The sequence below is a fragment of the Mauremys reevesii genome, linkage group 1 (genome assembly GCF_016161935.1).
Source record: "Mauremys reevesii isolate NIE-2019 linkage group 1, ASM1616193v1, whole genome shotgun sequence".
Taxonomy (NCBI): Eukaryota; Metazoa; Chordata; order Testudines; family Geoemydidae; genus Mauremys; species Mauremys reevesii.
The window spans coordinates 268,536,196-268,557,205 of NC_052623.1; the positions used below are offsets into that span (position 1 = coordinate 268,536,196).

The 21,010-nt window shown below is 49.4% G+C and overlaps 1 protein-coding gene and 1 long non-coding RNA gene across 22 annotated transcripts in view; one reads left to right on the top strand and one right to left on the bottom strand.

The window, feature by feature from the left end:
- The window catches only part of MGAT3 (beta-1,4-mannosyl-glycoprotein 4-beta-N-acetylglucosaminyltransferase), a 59,791-nt gene that overhangs the window by 29,689 nt on the left and 9,092 nt on the right, over window positions 1-21,010 (top strand). For 2 of the 21 annotated variants that reach the window (XM_039488714.1, XM_039488624.1), the window contains exon 2: window positions 4,858-4,939. The exons of 11 other annotated variants lie outside the window; for them this stretch is intronic. The gene's annotated coding sequence lies outside the window, so the exon portion shown is untranslated. Of the gene's footprint in view, window positions 1-102; window positions 825-4,857; window positions 4,940-11,852; window positions 12,039-14,400; window positions 14,535-21,010 lie in introns of those variants that run through there. 8 more of the 21 variants (XM_039488689.1, XM_039488577.1, XM_039488587.1 and 5 more) reach the window with 8 other exon arrangements.
- LOC120372082 lies at window positions 3,907-10,282 on the bottom strand. The gene is made up of 3 exons (XR_005584728.1): window positions 10,041-10,282; window positions 8,469-8,602; window positions 3,907-4,236 (listed from the first exon to the last, which is right to left on the bottom strand). It is a non-coding gene; the product is annotated as an uncharacterized LOC120372082 (long non-coding RNA).

The following is a 21,010-nucleotide window of genomic DNA, read 5'->3' on the forward strand; positions in this document are numbered from 1 at the left end:
TACTCACCTGTCTCTGATTAATTAAGGTTAAATAAGTCCTGTGAGACCGTTTTGTTATCCCTATTTTACAACAGAGGAAACTGAGGCACAAAGAGTTAGTGACTTGCCTAAAGTCTCTCACACGTAGTGTTGGTAGCAGAGTGAGGAATAAAACTCGCTGGTCCTGATTGCTTCCTCATGAATGGTTTCATCAGTGGCCCAGAGGATATTTGCAGGATATTTGCTGCTGTGTTGATTCTGAACTGTTTTGCCAGATCAAGATTCCATACACCTCCCCTCCCCATGGCCTGCCCTCACCTGTCACCAGATCTGTTCCCCCATATTGGCTTCCCCATCAGTGCTATACTTTCTAAGTATGTAAATCCCTACAGGCTAGGCCAGGACTAGAGGGGCTGGAATCAGAACCCTGAATGTATTTGGGGCTGTGGTGTAACTTTAATTAGACTTTCTTTTCATAATGCCAGTTTTGTAAACCTCAGCAAGAAAACTTGAGCTGCACAGAGCAAAAATGCAAATTAGACATGCTTCAGAAACCCTCTTGCTTCTGTGAAACCTGTGATCTATGCACAGACACTTGTTGTGCTGACTCTAGCCACATTCTGATATCTTGTTGTGGCATTAAAGATATTGGAATTGAGCTGCAAATGAGAGACAGCAGGCCTGAGAGAGAAGAATGAAAAGGAGACCCTCCTTTGGATGCTGGTCCCTTTGAGAGAGGAGTCGAAGGTATGCTGCATAGCTCAGAGGCAGAAGAGAGGGTTAGGGCAGTGCTTTTTGTTTCTCTCCCACCACCACCAACAGTGAGGCATCCAGCTGGGCAGCAGGTGAGAGGAAGTAGTTCATAGAGACTGAGTATTTTGGGGTGGAGAAATCTTGGATCCTCTGGGAGTTTGGGTTCCAGGAAGGGCAGTTCTTTGGAGGGAGGCTGAGCATAGTATTTGTGGTAATGACAGCATGCTTGGTGCTGCATAGAGTAAGAGGAGACCCAGATCCTGCTCTCAAGGAGCTCACAGTGGGAAAGAATGAAAACATTGAGGGTGTCAGGCATCTAATCCTTCCCTTTTAGGATACGCCTTGATACCTGTGTGCCTTGAAGGGAACATTATGGATCATGCTTGGTTATTTAATGACCCTATTGCTTGAGAGACCGTTTCCCCAGGATGTATGCATTTCTGTAAGGTGGGGATTTGCTGCGGGGAGGGGAGTAGAAGACACACCTCCTGCCTTCAGACAGTCCTCCCCAGTCTCTCTCTCTCTCTGCATGCTGCTCTGCCTCCCCATTTCCTTCTGGGTCCCTACTCCATTGCCTCCAGTGTGAATATGCCCAGCTGACCCCTTCATGTTCCAATTGCCTCCTCCCTGTGCCAGGGCCAAACAAACTGGGACTTCCTGCTAACTCTCCTACTGCTTAGTGCAGGTTTGCAGATAAGGAAAAGAGATACCATCACACCTGGCTCCAAGGAGACGCTATCTGCTCCCTAAACCCCAGGCGTTAATATTGAGATTCTCTGAGCATTTTGGGGATGGGAAGAAGCTTGCCACCTCTGCCATCCTCTTGCTATTTGCTGCATGCATGACTGCAGATTTGTCTGTGCATGCTCAGCTACATACTATCCATACGCAGAAGTGTGGTCTTGAATCCTTGTCTAACAGCAGTTTCTGGAGCTATGAGTGACCGCACCTGCATTCAGCATGGCCCGGGGAATGATGGGATTGCTTTTGCATAATTTAACAGCCTTCTGAATAATTGGTAGTGCAGTTGTGCTGTGGAACAGTCTTCTAGTTTCCTGTAAGTGCTGGACGTAGCTTCTATCCAGCACAGGAAATTATGGCTCAATGATGAGGAAGTGCATGGCTTTTTTCTCTGACTGTATGTATTCCTATCTGTCACTGCAACAGCGAAAACATTGAAAGAACTCTCCAGCAGAGCACATCCAGGACTCCTATCCTAGCTCAGACATGCTGTGCTGCAAAGCATTCTGGGGACAAGGGATGGGGTGGGAGGCCCCATTGTTGGAGCAGTGTGTATGTAATAGCAGAGCAGGATGAAGCTTGGGATAGGATATAGAGAGACTAAATTCCTTCTTACCCTTAGCAGAGGGAGGTTGCCCTAGGCCAGATTTGGGGTCCAATTGTGGGGGGAAACAAGAGTGGCCATCTTAAAAATTCTGATTGCTAGTCCAAGGCCAGGGTATGAATAAGTTCACCATCCTGAAAGCAGTTGTTGGCCCACCAGAGTGTTTCCTGCCTTGGCAGTTCATAGAATCGTAGGACTGGAAAGGACCTTGAGAGATCTTCTAGTCCAGTCCCCTGCACTCGTGGCAGGACTAAGTATTATCTAGACCATCCCTGACAGGTGTTTGGAGATTTTTAAGAGCAAGTTAGACAATGATGGAGGTTCCACAACCTCCCTAGGCAGTTTACCTTCACGATACAGCAGACTTTAGATTCATCTCTCTCTCTCTCTCATAGAATCTAAGGGTACGTCTATACTACCTGCCGGATTGGCGGGTAGCAATCGACTTCTCGGAGTTCGATATATCGCGTCTCATCTAGACGCGATATATCGAACTCGGAATGCGCTCCCGTCGACTCCGGAACTCCACCACCGCGAACGGCGGTGGCAGAGTCGACAGGGGAGCCGCGGACTTCGATCCCGCGCCGTGAGGACGGGTAAGTAGTTCGAACTAAGGTAGTTCGACTTCAGCTACGCTATTCGTGTAGCTGAACTTGCGTACCTTAGTTCGACACCCCCCCACCAGTGTAGACCAGGCCTAAGTTGGTGACACATAATATCTTTTACTGGACCTCACTCACTTTGTGTCTCTAATATTCTGGGACCAACACAGCAAACCACACAGGTAGTGTCTGAAAGTTCAGGGTTGCTCAGTGGCCAGTATGAAATGACTTGGGGACATATCAGTCATGTTCCTAGTGAACAGGAGCCCACATCACAAATATCACCATTACAGCTACTTGGCGGGGGACCCCCTCATGGGCCATGGCAGCAGAATTACCTTCTTACCCCTGCAGGTGGCCACCCCAGTATAGGACAAGGCACACTAGCTAGGCCAGAGGTGGGCAAACTACGGCCCGTGGGCCACATCCAGCCTGCAGGACCCTCCTGCCTGGCCCCTGAGCTCCTGGCCTGGGAGGCTTGCCCCTGGCCTCTCCCCCACTGTTCCCCCTCCCCTGAAGCCTCAGCTCACTATGCCGATGGCGTAATGCTCTGGATGGCCGGGCAGCAAGCTCCTGGAGCAGCACAGCTGCAGAGCCCGGCCTGACCTGGTGCTCTGTGCTGTGCAGTGCGTGGTTGGCTCCAGCCTGGTGGCGCGGCTGTAGCGCTGCCAGCCACCGGTGTGCCAAGCAACACGGTAAGGGGGCAAGTAGGGGGGTTGGCTAGAGGGCAGGAGAGTTCAGTGTGGTGGTCAGGTGGCGGGGCTGTGGATAGGGAGCGGGGTGGTCAGAGGGTGGGGAATGGGTTGAATGGGGCAGGAGCGGCTCCAGGCCCCAGCACGCCAAGCGTGTGCTTGGGGCGGCATGCCGCGGGGGGCGCTCTGCCGGTCACCGGGAGGGCGGCAGGCAGGTAGCCTTCAGCGGCATGCCTGCGGAGGGTCCGCCGGTCCCCTGGCTTCGGTGGAGCCGCGGGACTGGCGACCAGCAGAGCACCCCCTGCAGCATGCCGCCGTGCTTGGGGCGGCAAAATGTCTAGAGCTGCCCTTGAATGGGGGCAGTCAGGAATGATAGGAGGGGTTGGATGGGGTGGCAGGGGGCAGTCAGGGGACAGGGAGAAGGGGTGGTTGGATTGGGCAGGGGTCCTGGGGGGGCCATCAGGGAAGAGGGGGGGTTTAGATGGGCCAGGAGTTCAGGGGGGCCAGAAGGAGGGGGGGTGGATAGAAGGTGAGGGCCGGGCCACGCCCTCCTCCCCTAACCAGCCCGCCATACAATTTCTGAAACCCGATGCGGCCCTCAGGCCAAAAAGTTTGCCTGCCCCTGAGCTAGACAATGTGAATGGAGATTGCACTGCTTGTGCTCTACCGAGAGGGGACTTCAGTTTCCAAGGATGTCAAGCAGTTGTTATTCAGCAGTCGTACAAACTCGCGTGTGCACACACACTTCATTACCCTCCTGGGTTTGGTTTTCTTCTTCCTCCACTTCATTTCTGCCAGGTCTTCGGTAGCTGAGATCTCACAAATGGCTGGAGTTAGAGATGAACTTGTTTGTAGCATTTAAAAGCTGACGGGGGGGAGAAGGAGGAACCAAGCCGGTCATCAGAAATATAGAATTGTAAAGGTCCGATCGCTCCAGTCCATCAGGGCTAGCTACACATGTAGTACTGAGGATGAAAGCTGGCCTCTATGTTTTTCAGCTGCGTTGGGTTAGTTTGTAGCTTTGGTGATTTGTGAGAGATCACACAAACTCTGCTGGTCCTTTGGTCTGGCAGTGCCTCTCTTTTTCCTTCCTCTTCACACTGGTCCATGACTCAGTATAGAAATTCAGAATTATGGACTAGAGTGAGTTTCATCCCATGCAGGGAAAGTCCATGATACAAATCCCTTGGGGAGCAAGGGGTTTTCCGGAGCAAGGCTTAGGGAGAAGAGAAATGAAGCCCAGCCCTGCATGGAGACTGAGCGGGCTTTTGATGCTTGGCTCAGGAAGAGAGAGTTTCTAAAGCTCCCAGTTCCCCTGAAAGAGCTTTTGGGTGGGGCAAAAGGGCAACTTTACTCCGGTTGCATTGTCCTGGGGCCTCAAGCTGGTCTCTCACCTCGCATTGGCACAGCAGACTTTAGAGTTTAGCAGGATGTCCCTCACCTCTCCAGGAGCACTGGTGCTAGTGACATGCGGGTTTGGTTTTAGGAGAAAAGGAGCATGACGTTGTAACACCAATTGCACGAATTCCTCTCCAGTCTGGATTTTGGGACCAGTCAACTTGGTAGAGGTGAGTGGGTTTCACTAACTAAAAAACAGGATCCTGCTTATTTGGAGGAGTGCTTATGGGGCACTCCCCAAAATATGCTTCTGAGTTAAGTGGATTAGGTTTGTTTTTTATACTGGAAAACTGCCCCTTTTCAGGATATCATATGCCTATCACCAGTGTGGATCAGCTACTGGAGATCTGCTCAATATGGACCTTATTTCTAGGGGTGTGGCACTGCAACCCAAAGGCTTGGTAAGCAGGGGCCTTGTCAATAAGAAATGCCTGCAAACCAGAGCTAGACTAGATCTGCAGAGCCCATGACACACTCTGACCTAGCCTTCATTTGTTATTCTAGTGCCAGCCTGGGACATTTCAAGATAAGATACCGAGGAGCTCTTCCTACTGTATTTCTTTCCAAAAGTAATAAATAAGTGAAATTACATAATAGTGAGGCTGGGATTACATTGTCAGGGTCTTGCTTAAACCCTGAAAGGGGAAATGGAGAACAAAGGAAGAAAGGAAAAATAAATAAGGCCTGTTCTTGGTCCAAGTAAAATTCCCATGAACACACACAACCCTTTCTGGAAGGAATAGCACTCTCTGTGCTGGAGGTAGCTTCTGAAAAAAGAAAGAGAGAGGGGCAGAGGGGGGCTTGAGAGAGAGACTGACAGAACCCTAGAGGAAATGTCTCAGCATGGAGTCAGGTTTCTCTCTTTCCCGTGAATAGGGGGGTAATGCTTTTTGCATCAGATTGGCTGATTGCTAGACATTCACAGCAGAGGAGGGGGATCTGTAGGCTGCCAAACAGGACCCCTGAGGACTGAAAGAGAGAGAGAGAGAGAGAGAGAGAGAAAGGAGGAGGAGGCAGCTGGGAAATTTATTCCAAGCAGTAATAGATTGGCTACTGTGGGAAAGTGAGCATGCTGCCAAGTCTCAAGTCGGGCAGTGATGGACAGGGGCTGGGGATGGAGGCCCAGCCTCTCCTTTCCTTGGCTGCTCTAATCCCACCAGTATTCCTTTTTATTTCCTGGCCTCTCTTGATTGTATGTAGGTATGTATGTATGTATTTGAATTGTCTTAGAGGTTTATTATCTCCCTCCTTAGAGATCCTTTATCTCATAGATGAAAAAAGCAACTGACAGCTCCTTCAAAAAACCATGGCAGCTGGAGACAATCCTGCTTCTCTCTGTCTAGGTTTCCATTCTATGCCCATCACTCTGGTATCTGAGCTGCTTCTTCAAGTATGTGTCAGTATAGATTCCATACTGTGCCTCCTGTGCATGAGAGCGGAGTCATTTTGAATGGCAGTGTCCATTGGGAGCCCTATGCCTACTCTTGCTCCCATGTGAGGGCCTAAAGGTCATAGTAGCTGCAACCCTCCCTCAATTACCTCTTAGCGCCCGTGGCAATGAGATGCAACCTGGACTGTCCAACCTGCTACTGTTCCTTGAGCTTCAAATGTAACCTTTTTCTGAAGAAATCGCTCATCAATTTCTCATTATTAAGTTATTCACTACTTTTCCTTGGATGTTCCACAAAAAAAAAAAAAAAAAAAAAGATGGAGCAGAGGAGCCCTCTTATCCCCCCACTGCCTGTATGTCTCCCCCACCCACCCTCCGCAGCAGGGTCAAGGCACTTCACACTAGTCACTGGCATGGCGGACTCTAAACCCACAAGGTTTAAATGCCATCCATTGTGTGACAGTCTTATGCCTGGAATTGATGGGCACGGTAGATGTCTGTTCTGCCTGGTAGAAGGACATAACCCCAGTAATTGCTCTGTCTGCTGCTCCTTCTCATCTCACACCCCAAAACTGTGAGAAATATCGCTTAAATGACATCTCAGAATAATCCATGAAGATTGTGTCTGATCCTAGAAAAGACATCCTCCAAACTGGAGTCGAGGAGGCTATTTACAGCATGTTCCCCACTAAATGGCCACCATACCTCTAGTTCCAGCAGGAGGAAGAAATGCTGCTGGTACTGGTGCCAGGATCCTGGGTGGTGATCACCCTGGTACTATTGGTACTGACAGCCTCTGTGCAGAGTGCATTGGCCTGACTCTGGAGCAAGGAGACCTGGAACATGCACTATCCTCTCCAAGCACTGAGTGACATACCCCCCTCCCCCCCCCCCCCGTGTGTGAACACTGTTCAGAGTGTGCAGGGTCCGTACCCCACCAGGAGAACCTGAAGCAATTCTCCAAAGGCAAGTCCTCCAAATCCTCATAGCCAAAGGACAGGAGCAAGGCACTGGCTGCAAAAAAGACTTTGGTGCTGGTCCTGTGGTCTCCCATGTTGATACTAAGACCAGCCCTGGTACCAGTGCCAACCATTAACCCCTCCCTCATACCAAGATACAACTTTGAGGAGCTGCTTTCACCCCTCTTGTCGGCACCAGAGCCAACACTGGCACTGGCAGAATCAGCACCAAACCCACAACTATTGGTACCCCTGTTCCTGGAGATGAACTTCTCCTCACTATCTCCAAGCCAGTCCTTCTTCCCAACTGCAAGCAGGGAACCCTCTCTATTAGACCAGAGTGGTACATAAGGAGAGGTCTGGAGGTGCCCTGTACTGGGCCCTATGTGTGACTGGCAGTGGATGGGCCAACCACAGTCTAGCCAATACCTGTATAAATTACCATTGTGGACTTACTGGACCTACTGGGCTCACCTTCCTACAGATCTCAGAGTGGAGCCCCATTGGAGGTGCCAGGGAAAGGAGGGGGGTTTATATTACCATTGGCATCAATGGCTAGTATCCCCCCACACCAGAATCAGATGAGCCCCCTTGTGAGGGAGTGGAGGCGACTCCAGAAATTCCCCTCCCCACCTACAGACTCCTTCTCCTCTCTGGATGAGGCCATTGTCTTGGCCTCAACACTGGCCATCGATGACTTCAGAGCCTTCCAAGACCTGCTTTCAAGAATAGCTGAAACCTTGGACAGCGAGACAGCAGTGAGCCAAGAAAAATATGCACAAGCAGCTCAACATCCTCAGTGCTAACAAGAATTGCCCTACTGATCAATGAGGCATATTGGACCATGGCACACCCCAGCCTCGTTCCTGACTGCTTCAAAGTGAGTAGAACAGTGCTATAGCTTCCTCCCAAGGGCTTCTAATATTTTTATGTGCACCCGACACTGCTGTCACTTGTGGTATCTGCAGCCCAGGAAAAGACCAGGGCTACTAAGGGGACTCCAAAAGATGATAATCCCAAAACATTGGGCCTTTTTGGCCCAAAGTCTTACTCCCTCCCTCCAATTCTGCACTATAGAAGCAGGACCTGTTTGAGGAACACAGTTTTTTTTATGTGGGAGAGGGTGACCCCTTCCTATAAGGTTCCTCCAGGACTGGAGAGAGGACCTAAGAGATGGGATCAAACGGGGAGGGAGAGCGCAGATGAAAGTGAAAACAGGGCTACAAGTAGCAATGGAAAAGTCTGATATCACTGCTCGATCCATGACTATGGCAGTCACAATGCACCGGTCCTCCTGATTACAGGCATTTGTGATTCTAATAGAAGTACAGGCAACAATAGAGGACCTACCCTTTGAGGACATGGAGCTCTTCAGCAGCTGAATGGACAAGGCGTTCTGTTCCCTCCAGTATTCAAGGGCAATGCTGGGCTCTCTAAGAATCTACACTCCGGTGCTGTACCACGAGCACGTCTGGTACTAGTCCCTGCAAAGACAAAAGACAACTATCTTATTCCCACAGTTGCCAACTGGACTAGCCATCCAGAAACTAGCCCCGTTATACCAGGAGGTACATGTCACCCTCCTCCTCCTCCATCCCACACCTGGCACCCTCTCAGAGGCAGGAGATTTAATGGGGGTGTTGGAGCCATGCTAAAACCATCTCAGGGCTTACCTTTGGGAATCACCTTGCCCCTTCCACTGGGCATGGTCAACGATTACATTGACAAATGGGTGCCGGACACTGGCATATTGAAAACTGTAAAAATTACAAGTTGTCACTTTAAAAGATTTTCCTGGTCCTGCTCGCAGGCTATGGGGCTTTATAGGGAAACGTGCAATCAGAGTGGGTCTGCAGAGAGTCAGTCAAGAGTGAGGTGGGGTGAGTTGTGCCTCTCTACTTTAGGGAGCATCCTGCCTTGTGTTTCTCTAGTTTTAGGGTTCTTGTGTGTTGTTGTTCTGAATTCTAAGTAATAAAGTAGTGACAGGTTTCAGAGTAGCAGCCGTGTTAGTCTGTATCCGCAAAAAGAACAGGAGTACTTGTGGCACCTTAGAGACTAACACATTTATTTGCGCATAAGCTTTCGTGGGCTACAGCCCACTTCATCAGATGCATAGAATGGAAGTAGTAATAAAGTAGTGTTACACTACAACCTTCCAGCAATAGTACTTATGTTTTTATCTAACTTCTCTGTGTGTATGCCGTGAACATAACAGACATCACCACCCATGGTTACGCTATCCAATTCCTTTCCTTACCCCCTCCTCTCCCCGCTTCCCTGTCCCTCTTCAAGGATTGTTCTCACAAGAGCCATCATAAAACAAAATGACCTTGTTGCTCCATGTAGGAGCTATGGAAGGGGTTCCTCAGGAGAACAAAGAAAGAGGTTTCTGCTCCTGATATGTCCTTATCCTAAAGTAGCTTAGAGGCAGGGTTGCCTCCATCATTCCATTGCTTCAGGCTCAGGACTGGTTTGTGGCTCTCGACTCTTACAGGATGAATACTTCCAAATAGCCATCCATCTAGGCCGCCAGAAGTACCGGAGATTTACAGTAGATCCAAATTATTACCAGTACCTTTCGGACACTCTACAGCACTGAGAGTCTTTATGACATAGCCGTTCTTGTTTCTCACTGAGTCATCCAACAACCCCTTTGCTCTGCCTGCTATACCATTCTCGACTGTCCATTTCTCTGCTTCTCTCAGAATCAATGTTTTGCCTTCTTCCATGCAGCACCTTCTGCCTGGAATGCCATCCACTGCTCTGTAAAGCCACTGCCCTTTTCTCTTCCATATCCCAGCTTGAGATCCACTTCCTCCAGGATGCCCACAGGAAGTGAGCTAGCTAACCTCAGGGTGATTTGAGAATTGGTGATGTTTATTTAGCCCACAATCTTAAAAAATGGCCCCTGATTTTGAGTACCTCAGTTAGCGGGTGTCCAACTTGTGATCCCTCAGGCTGATTTTTCAGAGCACCCGTATCTCACGTGGACCTCAACTGGAGTTGTGGGTGCTCAACACCTCTGAAAATCAGGCCCTAGGTAGCTGTAAAAGAATTGGGAACTATCAAAACCCAGGTTTTTCTCTTGCTGAGTCAGCTGACTCCTTGGGTTAGTTCTGTTTGAGCTTTCTCATGGAAGGCAGGGAAGTGGTTTCCAGCAGGGTTCGTTGTTTTATTTTAAGCCTTCTAAATAAAATCAAAATCTTGCAGGCTCTTCTCTCAGTCTGTGCAGACCAAGTAGTCCCTTCCCCAAGTCTGTCCCTCACATCACTAACCAAAATATCCTGGCTCTTTCCTCAGAGCCTCAGCAATCAAGGACTTCACACAGTCTCCCTCCTGCCTGTTTGATTTCTGGAGCAATCCTTCTCTGCTGTAGCTCTAGTCCTAATGGTCCATGAGGTGCCTCAGGTCTCTGGAGGAAAGGGTCAGCTAATTAAGTTCCATCTCTCCCTCAGGTGCAGTGGGTGTGGCTAATCAGTCAGCTGCAGTCCTCTGACCCCAGGGGAATGGCATCCTTGATACCTTCACAGTATCTCAAGTTGGCCATCCCAAAACAGAAGCACCCCAAATCAGCAGCCATTTCTGAACACATTGTCTTTGTTTTAAAGACATGAGGTATCTCTTCTCCCTGTATATTTTGCCCTGCTCCTGCACCCTTTGTATGTGGCTTGCCATGTCAGACTGTAAGGTCTTCCGAGAGGTGTGTTTGAACACTGCCTAGCACACCGTGTATAGTCCCAGAATACCAGGTGTTAAAGTCAGGGGGAGTGTGTAGAAGTGCTGCTCCCCTTCCTTTGCTAAAAGCAGAGGGACAGGTCCTGGGAAGTCAGTGAGTTCCCCCTCCTCCTGTCTCTTCACTGGCTGGGGAAATGAGCATAGGGGCTGGAACTAGGGGTGCTGCCACACTCCCTGGCTTGAAGTGGTTTCCATCATATAGAGGGCTGCAGTTTAGTTCAGTGGCTCTCAGCACCCCCACTATACAATTGTTTTAGCACCCCTGGAAATGAGAACTCACCAGGTGAAAGAATCTGTAGTGAGAGCAGCAGGAGCAGCTGGTGCTGGGTTTATGGCCTGGGACTCTGAGCCCTCCCACCAGCAGGTGGAGCAGCACCAGCACACAATGGGAGGGGAGTCATCCAAGATGTGAGTCACCAATCTGCTTCACTCCTCCTCCACAGGATGATCCTTCTCCTTGCTGGTTCCTTGTTCCCTGCGGATGGAGTGACGGGGAGGGAAAGTCTGCCACCTTCAGCCCTCCCTCCCCTGGAGAGAAGAAAAGGAGATGCTGCCGCTTCCCTTCCCTAGCCAGAATCCAGGGGAAACAAAATGGGCCTGCCCATTCCCACACAATCCCCCAAGGGTGGTTAGGAGCACGTCAATTGTTTCCCTGTTCAGCACACCTGCATGCACACACACACACTTTGGGCTGCCTTGGGCCCGTTTGGGGCTGTGGACTCCTTCCAGCTACCTTTATTCAGTTGTCCCCATTCTTTTCTGTGCCTTGTCTCATCACCCATTAGGATGCAGTGGTACTTCACTACATGCTACCAGCACTTGTCCCAACATAAAAACAAAGTGGCATGCTTCTCCTCCTTTTGTTGATCTACTTTAACCACTGTGGAAGACACATAATAAGTAACTATAATAATAATTTTTAATTGGAAACCAGGGCCGGGTGTCTTTGCTTTTTCCCCACGTGATGTCGTCATCTTCTGTGGCGTAATAACCATCCTCATGGGAACTGGATGTCATGAGCAGACAGTGACTTGGGTTGAGGGAGCCCATTCCAGGTGGTCATTCAGACTCTTTTTCCAGGACTTCAGGGGTTGGTAGAGGGAGAGGTAGAAGGTGGGAAGATGGAATTAGAATACTGGCTTCTTGCCCTTGGGTGATCAGAGAGAACCAAGCAAGGAAACTAAGGTTAGTTTGGGGAGAGGTGAGGAGTTATACAGGAGCACAGGGAATCTGCTTTCACCTATGTCTTATATGTTTCTCTCTGCCAATTAAGACCCAAGTGTCTAATCCACCCTTCCCCTATCTGTAAGGGGAAAGCAACTGTGGATGGGGGATTTGTCTGAGAGATTGGGAAGGTCTCATATTGGCAGTAAGGGAGCATGAAAACTGAGAAATAGTTATGGCCAACTGGCATTGTGCTACTTTGAAACACAAAAGGGGACCTTTCCTTATCTTAGTACATGACAAATAAAGAGAAGAACCTTACTTTGATTCCAGTGGGGCTTAAAAATCCATTTTAAGGTTTTCCATAGCACCCATCAATGTATCACTGTTGTGTCTAAATGCTTCTCAGGTAAATTAAATCTACATAGCAAGGTCCCTAATGGATCTGTATTGAGTTTTGTGCTCTTCTGCAGCCCCTGGTTTAAAAGATGATCTGCTTGGAGAATTATATAATACTAATATCACTATTATTAGTTTTAACCTAGTTATAGTAGAAATGTGTTATCAAAGAGAAGGGGACTTGTAATGAGCCCTGAAGTTGGTCACACTTAGGGTTAGACTGATGACCTCTAGAAGATCATTCCACAGCCCCTCAACCTCCAGTTCTACCAAAACTGCTTTATCTCCAGTTCTTATGTGTTTTGTACCGGGTGTTGTGAGCTGCATTGTCCCAGAATAATACAGTTATCTTTCTGGATCCTGGATGGGGAGGTGGTTGCTAAAGTAGCTGACTCCTGACCCATTCATGACTTTGAAGATCATGACCAAGACTTTTTAAAAAAGACAATAGAAACCAACTGGGAGACAGTGGAGGGGCTGGAATACAGAGGTGATGTGCTCACAGAAGCCCTCAAGCCCATCTCAATGAGGAAGGTGGGCAGACACATTGTGTACAAGGATGCAATGCAGAGACTCCATCATCTTGGTCCCTATATACAGCAAGATACAGTAATCTAGTCTGGAGGAGACCAACACATGTCGCTGTTGTCAGATCCTTGTCCAGGAGGGAGGGGTGGAGTTTCCTAGTAAGATACAGGTGGAAGAAGGCATTTTGTCACCACTGGGGCTACTTGGTTGTCTAAGCTTGGTGATGAACAGAACCCCACGCTCTCACTAGTTTGACAAACAGAATGCAGAAGGGGAGGACAGCATTTTTGAAGAGTTTCTCCCCTTCCAGACAACATCACCTCAGGCTTGCCTATGATCAATGTAAGACTGTTGTTTTTCATCCTGGTGCTGATTTCTTGTGACATCCTCGTGATGCTGTTCATTGTACCTAGGGAAAATCAGATAGTTGAATGCTGCACTGTCTGCTCCAGGTCTGTCATGTTGGTAGTGAGTCAGTGGCACTTGGAGGTCAGAGGTGTCAAAGTTGCAGGGAGGATGAATGACATGAGCTTTGTTGTCTTGAAGGAGACTTTGATAGTGTCCATTAGCAGTGGAAAACAGTTGCTCTTTGTTGATTGTCACCAGCCAGGAGAGTCATGGATGGACTTTGAATTCAGTCCCTGAATGAAGGGGAACCTGATCAGAATCTACCTGCAGCCTTGTACTATGATCCCACCAGAATGTCCTTGCTACGGTCCTAGCCACACACAGTCATTAAAGATATCATGGCATTTTCCATAAGAGCAAGAGTGTTGAATATAGTGTCCTGAATAAATTCGCACTGGGACAATTACATTCAGTTTCCTTACATTTTTTCCCCTGCAATGTCAACTTGATAGTGTATTTGTCACTTCCTGGTCTAAAATAGTGTGTAGTGCTGCCATGGCCTATCAAACTATAGTTGTCCACCCTAGTAATGGCTTGCTTTCAGTTGCTCTGAAGAGATCTCTTTTATATTCCCTGCCTACTTAAAAAGTTTTTTTCTGGGGCACAATTTATTCAAGGTTTGAAAGTTCTTTGAGACCTTTTTTGTGCAAATGCCATTATTCTCTCTTTGTCACCTGAATGGACTCTGGGTGCAGAGCCTGAGATGAGAAGAACCTGTTCTAGATTTGTGTCCACCTGGAATGGACTCAACATTTAGCCTGCCCAGGAGGGGGAGAAAATACTGAATTGGATTTCTGTGCCCCATGGAATACACTCTGGGTGAAGCCTCTGAACTTGTTCCAGTTTGTGAGCTGCTGTTTTAAGTGTCGGGGGGACGAGTAGGTGGGTGTGTGGGTCAGTGGATGTGTACCTGGGCTGTTGGTGCCAAGATGAGGGGTATCATACACCTGCCTGCATGCTCTGCCTCCTCCTCCCAGTGACCTCCAGAGCAGAATCTGGTGAATTGCCAGCCCATAAACTTTGTGCATTTTTCTTTTTTGTGATCCAGGATGTGATTCCAGGATGGCATCAATCAACTGATCATTTGATATTTCCCAGGGCATAGTACAGTGTAGCAAGTGAATGGGGATGTTGCAGGTGCACCACACTCCCAGCTGCTAGTTACGATGCAGGAGGATGGCTGTAAGTACAGGCTTATTCCTGGGACCCCAGGCATGGAAACATCTGTGAGGCCCCCCTCTTAAAACAAACTAAACCTCTGGTTCTGCTGCTGGGGATGGGAGGATGGGCTGAGAGATGCTGCTGTGATGTCTCAAGTAGTTACTCAGACCTCTCTCCCCACCTACCTTGCAGAACAAATGTAACCTTTCTATCTGGTTTAACCAGCTGTGTTCTTGTTTGCTGGGTGCCATTGCCAGTCCTACTGGATCAAGTTCACTCTTTCCCCGGAAATTGTCAGGGGAGAGGAGGCTCTGTGTTCCAGTGTCCCTGGTAACTGATCATTGCTTTGTGAGGAGCAGCTGGGGTTCTGTGCAGGAACCTGAGCTCTGTCCCGAGTAGATTATTAGGTATTTCCCATTCAAATTTCCACCATGCACAATGTGAATGGGGAGAGTGGGGAGAAATGTCCTCCTCACCTGATGACTTGTGGCCTTAGCTGCAATTCCGAGATTTATCTCACACTTCAATGCTGATCTGAGGAAAGGGAAAGGAAAAGAGCACAGACATTTTTGGTCTCAGCCCACCAAGAGCCAGGGCCCCCCAAAGAGGGGGGCAAGTGGGGCAATTTGCCCTGGGCCCCACAGGGGCCCCCACAAGAGTTTTTTGGGGGCCCTGGAGTGGGGTCCTTCACTCGCTCCGGGGGCCCTGGAAAACTCTCATGGGGCCTGGGCCCCCGGAGCTTCTTCGGTGGCGGGGGGTCCTTCCACCCCGGAGCAGAAGGACCCCCCCCCCACCGCTGAATTACCGCCGAAGTGGGACCCGCTGCCGAAGTGCTGGGTCTTCAATGGTAATTCGGCGGCAGGGGGCCCCCGCCGCGGGTCTTCGGGGCACTTCGGTGGCGGATCCCGGAGCGGAAGGACCCCCCCACCCCCGCCGAATTACCACCGAAGCAGGAGCCCTCCGCCGCCAAAGATCCCAGGCCCCCTGAATCCTCTGGGCGGCTCTGCCAAGAGCAAAGAGGCTTCTCCACTCCCAGTCGGAGGAATCCCTGGTATGTGAGGATGGAGTTGATTCGGGGGAGGGGCTTTCAGACTGGCACATCCCTACTTCTCAATTTGCCTCCTTTAGGGATGTTTCAGGAAATGAGTTTGACAGTTCTCAGCTCCAGGGTCCCAACAAAAGGCAAAGATGAGCAGGAAAAATTGTCTTGCAGGAAATGTCAGGACTGGAAAAGAAGAGGGTACTGCAGGTTAAGATTGGGCTGCCAAAGCTGCTGACAGTGGCTGTGTGCCCTGGCAGAGCTATGGGGGATCTCAGGACTGGAATAGCAGTGTGTGTTACACATCAAAATTGGAGTACATTGGCTGAGACTTGCAGACATAAGAGAGCTGAAGAGGAAATTCAAGTATGCAATTTTAGGGAGCAAAATACACTTTAATTTCTGACCTATCCAGAAAGGTCAGCTAGTTTCCATAAGCTATTCAAACCTTCATCTGTTTAGTCAGCCTACCACCAGGCAGGCCAGCTGTGATAGAAGTATTTACCCAGTAGGAACTGGAATGAAATTCCTAACAAGCATCGCACAGACCAACCAACAGCAGCTGGATAAGAACATAGGAATTACGCCGAGGGTCCATCTTCTAATCCAGTATTCTGCCTTTGATACTCTCGCCAGGAGGTGTCTCTGTGGAAGCACAAGAATTCCTAGTACTGCATTATTATGTAGTTTGCCCTACCTGCAAGGGAAGTTCCTTCCTAACTGTAGGTCCTACTGACCTGGGGCTAGACTAACCTAGAAGCCAAAGGCTCACTTTTCTCGCAGACCTAGAGCCAGAGTTTAACTGGTGTCTTATAGATGAAAGGCTCTGAATAACCCTCTTCAGTTCCATGCATAATCCTATCACCCTGTCACTCCATAATTATAGGGCTTGAAAAATCTACTCATCTAGGACAAGTAGGTATCTTTCTTGGCTGTGTCCCATCCACTGCTGTAGTACCTATGTTTTTATTTAAAAAACATCTAGCCCTAAAGGAAACCTTCCAAATGTAAACGAAGCAGAATGGCTTCCTACAAGACCACTCCAGTGCTTCCACTGATGGGAGGAGAGAGAGAATGCGATGCTGGTACTGTTTGCCATAAAGTGGCCTGATGGGGGTGCCACTCTCTAGAGCAGGGGGCCCTGGGAGGGTTGTCAACTTTCTAATTGCACAAAACTAAACACCCTTGTCCCGCTCCTGTCCCGCCTCTTCCCCAAGGCCCTGCCGCTGCCCCACCCCTTCTCTGAAGCCCCGCCTCTCGCTCACTTCATCCCCTGCCCCCCCATCATTCACTCTCCCCCACCCTCACTCACTTTCACCAGGCCAGGGCAAGAGATTGGGGTGTGGGAGAGGGAGAAGGGCTCCAGCTGGGGGTGTGGGCTCTAGGGTGGGGCCAGAGATGAGGGGTTTGAGGTACAGGCAGGAGCTCTGGGCTGGAGCCGAGGGGTTCAGAGTGCAAGAGGGGGTGAGGGGTGTGGGCTCCGGGAGGGAGTTTGGATGCAGGATGGGGCTCAGGGCTGGGGCAGGGGGTTGAGCTGTGGTAGTAGGTTTGGGATGCAGGTTCAGGGAGGGGGCTCAGGGCTGGGGAAGGAGGTTGGGGTGCAGGATCCGGGTGGCACTTACCTCAGGCAGCTCCGGAAGCAACCAGCATGTCTCTGCGGTCCCCTAGGTGCAGAGGCGACCAGCACGCTGCCTTCACCCGTAGGCGCTGCCCCTGTGGTTCCCAGCCAATGGGAGCGGTGGAGCCAGTGCTCGGGGAGGAGCCAGCACACAGCGCCTCCCTGGCCCCTGTGCCTAGGGGCTGCAGGGATGTGTCACTGCTTCTGGGAGCTGCACAGAGCCAGGGCAAGCAGGGAGCCTGCCTTAGCCTCGCTGCGCTGCCAGCTGGACTTTTAACGACTCAGTCCGGTCGGCGGTGCTGACTGGAGCCACCAGGGTCCCTTTTCAACCAGTCATTCCAGTCGAAAACCGGACACCTGGCAACCCTAGGCCCTGGAGATGTCCACCACCCCAGCAGAGGGCTCTGTGTGGGGACAGGGCCTATTCCTACCAGCACCCCTTCAGCAGAGGTCAGAAGTGTGCCTCACCCACACAGTGCCTTCTGCTTGGTGTGCTGGTGTGAGCAGGGGCCCTCTGCTGAGTTGGCAGGAACAGGTATTCAGGCAGGCTGGGGCCGCCCTGCTCCTTAATCTGCGCCTCCGTTTTTGGCAACCCGCCCCCACCTCAGCAGAGAGCTCTGTGCAGGAGGCAAGTGTAAATGGATTTTTTTGAGTGGAGGGCTGGGGAGTCCCAGCACTAACGTATGGGCGCAGCATTGATTTATTTGTGTGTGGGGGTGCGGTGTTACCATTAATTGGTGACATACAGTTCATCCAGCAGGAGAATGGGCTCTTTGGGCCCAGGCAGTGGGAGTTTGCCTGGCCAGTAGGAGATTGGACAGGAGGGTTTGTGGCTTGGGAAATCAGTGCATTTGAGCCTGAGGAGCAGGCTAAGTCCTTGGGCCAGGTCAGGGGTTTTCAACCTGTGGTCTGTGGACCCCTGGGAGCCTGCAGACTATGTCTAAGATTTCCATGCCATTATTGGAAATGTTTTAGGGGTCAGCAAACGAAAAAAGGTTGAAAACCACTGGGTTAGAGGATGTTGGGTACATTTTTCAAGCCCTGCATATTTAACCTCTCATGTGGGATCCTGTCAGCCATTGCACCAATATCAGCCAGGAGCGGTATAAATCATGAGTCAGGCCTAGAAAATCATGAGGTATTAAAAATAATAATTTGAGAGTGGGAGGATTTCTTCTGGTTTTGAGCTTTTAGGGTTCCGGTTTCCCAGTTTCTTCCAAAACAAACAAGTAAACAAACAAACAAAAAAAAACATGAGCGCTAGAAACTTTACTTTTTTTTAAAAAAAAAATGAGATTGTTGTGGGTTCCAAGGCTCCAGGAGCTGGAGCTCTAAGAAATACACCAAATATTGGAGAATCGCAATAAAATCACAAGCGTTGACAATACAGCAGGAGGAATTTCACTGGTGCTAATGGGGTCAAACTCCTTGAGCTAGGCTGATTTTCACCAGCTGAGGATTTGGCCCAATGGAATTCTACTGGTGTCAAACCAGTGCAAACGAGAGCAGAATCAGGACAGTTTTGTCAGATTTGGGAACTCTTAAGAACATAACGGCCATACTGGGTGAGACCAAAGGTCTATCTAGCCCAATATCCTGTCTTCTGACAGTGGCCAATGCCAGATGCCCCAGAAGGAATGAACAGAACAGGTAATCATCAAGTGATCCATTCCTTGTCATCCATTTCCAGCTTCTAGTAAACAGAAGCTGGGGACGTCGTCCCTGCCCATCCTGGCTAATAGCCATTGATGGACCTATCCGCCTATCTAGTTCTTTTTTGAACCCTGTTATAGTCTTGGCCTTCACAAAATCCTCTGGCAAGGAGTTCCATAGGTTGACTGTGCATTGTGTGAAAAAATACTTCCTTTTGTTTGTTTTAAACCAGCTGCCTATTAATTTCATTTGGTGACCCCTAATTCTTGTGTTATGAGAAGGAGTAAATAACACTTCCTTATTTACTTTCTCCACACCAGTCATGATTTTATAGACCTCTCTCATATTCCCCCTTAGTCGTCTCTTTTCCAAGCTGAAAAGTCTGTTTTATTAATCTCTCCGCATACAGAAGCTGTTCCATACCCCTAATAATTTTCATTGCCCTTTTCTGAACCTTTTCCAATTCCACATGAGATGGGGCAACCACATCTGCACGCAGTATTCAAGATGTGGGTGTACCATGGATTTATATAGAGGCAATATGATATGATATTTTCTGTCTTAATGCTTCTGTCTTCTGAAGTGTTTTTAATCCTGCAGACATGCCCCCCGCTCAAGCTTCCTGTGTCTGTAATATTTGTGCCTAACTGTAAACCATTCCGCCTCAAAGATCTTTGAAGTTAATGATCAACTGAATGCTTCACAATCATTAACCAACTGGATCAGGCCCACCCTCTTTCCCTGACAACCCCTGGGACTTAGTATCTGCTTCAAGATGCCACCTTACTCTTTGTCCTGTGAGGCAAAATAACTGCACTTCTTTTTGTCTTCGCTCAATCGCACGGTTTTATTGTGCAGTGACACAGTGTCTGCCCATATCAGCTTCACAGCCTTGTGAGGCCCATAATAAGCACACCATGCTCTTTATCTGCCTTGCCCAGCACACGTGGGACGGTTGGGTGAAAATTCTGAACTGCTCTGTGAGTTTTGAGAATGGTAGCGAACATGGTGCCAGTCACAACCGTTTGAGGTGTGAATATTCAAGGAGTATCCCAGGATCATTCTTGGAGACTGAAGCAGTACAGTTAGGAATGGGGGATTTGAAGTCTTTGGGGGCTCCTGAAAACCCCATAGGGCTTGCTTGATATAGGCTCTGAGGGGTAAGGGCTGGGGGGGAATCAACCTAAATGTATGGAATGAGACAGCTTCGTGTTCTGAGGGACCATAAAGGGTCCAGATCCCTTTAAACACTGGCATATAAAATAACACACTCAATGAAATAGCCACCTAAACCTTTTATTCCAACCATGATGCATGCCCTCCCCTCCTTTCTTCCTTCAACGTCAGCTTCCATCTACATATTTTGTGTTCCTCGTTGCTGTAGTAGTGGAACTCTGGACTTGGCATTTGGCCCTGACTGTGGTAATATAAGTGCACCTTGCCTTCTGTAGTCTAGGGCAGTCTCCTGCCTGATTGGCTGAGTCTCACAGGGCCATGTAGCTATGGCAGAGGGAGAGGTGCTCTCTCAGGTGGCAGTGTCAGGCAGGACTTTCACTGCGTAGACAAAGAGATTGAATCAGACTCAGTATTCCAAGGATGAGCCAGTGTAAACTGTGGAGCAGCAAGATGATGTTTTGGCAAAGAAGCCATAGGTCAGGAGTGACCGTGAATCGAATTCTCACTCTCGCCGGGGCGACTCAGCAGGGAGCAGCTGCAAACCTGGTCTCATCTAGTCTGGAGACAGGTGTCTGTGCTGGGCCCTGCGTTTATTGCTTCTCTTACTACAGAGAATTCTTTCCTGGGTGCTGACTGGTGAGTCTTGCCCACATACTCAGGGTTTATCTGGTCGCCATATTTGGGGTCAGGAAGGAATTTTCCTCCAGGGCAGATTCGCAGAGGCTCTGGGGAGTTTTTCACCTTCTGCTGCAGCGTGGGGCACGGGTCACTTGCTGGAGGATTCTCTGCAGCTTGAGGTCTTCAAACCACAATTTGAGGACTTCAATAACTCAGACATAGGTTAGGGGTTTGTTACAAGAGTGGGTGGGTGAGATTCTGTGGCCTGCGTTTTGCAGGAGGTCAGACTAGATGATCATAATGGTCCCTTCTGACCTTAAAGTCTATGAGTCTATGACATGCTTGTGGCGGTTTACAATGATGCACCAGCTTGTCTGTTCGTCTTTTTGTGAG